The sequence below is a fragment of the Phytophthora infestans genome, genomic scaffold (genome assembly GCF_000142945.1).
Source record: "Phytophthora infestans T30-4 supercont1.103 genomic scaffold, whole genome shotgun sequence".
Classification (NCBI taxonomy): domain Eukaryota; phylum Oomycota; class Peronosporomycetes; order Peronosporales; family Peronosporaceae; genus Phytophthora; species Phytophthora infestans.
The window spans coordinates 262,310-264,043 of record NW_003303656.1 but is presented as its reverse complement, the minus strand read 5'-3'; positions in this window follow the sequence as shown (position 1 = coordinate 264,043).

The window sequence follows — 1,734 nt, the reverse complement described above, 5'->3', positions numbered from 1 at the left end:
CGCGCTCACTTGAGCAGGGTCTTGGTATGGCTTAAGCAAGCCAACATAGAAGACCGGATGCGTGCGCATCTTCTTCGGAAGGTTGAGCGTACCGTATTTGAGATCTCCTACTTCAGAGTGATCTCCTAATTCAGACTGCCCTCCAACCAATCACATATCGAGAATGGAACAGCGCACAAGTCTAGATCTCCTAATTCAGAGTACAAAAAACGTGCTAAACTGTAACTATCCACCCAGAAATTCGCAATGGCGCGCACTCCCCCTCACGGCCAACGGAACGAAAGAACCCGTATTTCTGGCACTGGCAAGCCTCCCAAGAAGTTCAAGCGCGTTGCCATTTCATACGCCTACAAGCTTTCGGTTGTGGAGGGAACCTGATTGGGAGCTGCTACGACGGTTGCTGGAAGAAGTGCCCGTAGTGCGCCATGCTGTGGATACGCGTCACGACAGATAACTTCGTAGTTCCCGAAGAATAACTTGATAACTAAATTGTTTTGTTTAAATAATACGTGATAGAGATGCGTCGGTACATGTACAGATCTTGTGTATTTTGCAACAATACAACTTCAAAAATATTGGGTCTGAAGTAGGAGATCTCAAATACGGTATACGCTAGGCCCTTCCTGGCCACGACCTTGAACGGTCCTATGAACCGAGGTCTTACTTCGTCTTGAAGACTGCAGACACTGCATGAGTAGGTAGTTTTTTAGCGTTTAATAAAACTTGGTCACCGACCTCAAACCTCTCAACATTGCTTCTGCCCTTGGCATCTGCATGTTCCTTCTGCGTGTCTTGGCTTTCATCCATAGCGTCGCGTACTTGACGCATTACGCTCAGTCTCAAAGAGACAAAGTCATCGACTTGCTTGCGAACCGCAACAGGGCTGACATCAGCTAGCCGCTCGGCTATCCCTCCCCCATCAAGCCCTGAGCCACTGCGTGGCGGCGTCAGTGGGACGCGAGGGTTATCCAAGCCGTTCACATAGAACGGAGTGTGGCCTGTTGAGGCGTGCACTGCATTATTTAATGCGAACTCAACGAGTGGGAGCATCTGGCTCCAGCGTTTTGGCGCCTCAGCGCATGCGCTTCGGAGGGTATCCTCCACAGCGCGATTTACGCGTTCGGTCTGACCATCGGTCTGCGGGTGGTCCGCTGTGGACATGTCCAAACGAGTGCCGAGCACTCTGAAGAGGGACGTCCAGAGCTTCGCGGTGAAGCGCGGGTCTCGATCCGAGACAATTGCCTCAGGCAAGCCATGTTGGCGAAAGACTCGGTCTAAAAACAGCAAAGCTGTACCTTCACCATCAATGGTGTCCGGCACTGCCGCTAAATGAGCCATCTTGCTCAATCGGTCTACAAAGACCACTATACCCGTGTTTCCCGCCTTATCCTTGGGAAGGCCAAACACAAAGTCCATACTCATGGACTGCCAACATCCCTTGGGGACAGGCAAACTCGCCAATGGCGCTGCCGTGCTCGGCGCGGACTTTGTCCGTTGACACGTCTCACACGTGCGTACATGGGTGCCGACCCACTTATACATCTTGGGCCACCAGTACATCGAGCTCACCGAGCCATAGGTCTTCTCCCGACCTAAGTGCCCGCCCACGGGCGTATCATGAACCTCATAGAGGATTCGATACTTTAGATCCTCATCATGAGGAACGACTACACGAGGGTTATCCTCAGAGTCGGTGCTGTAGTACAGCAGGCCGCCATCGAGTGAGTATCGATG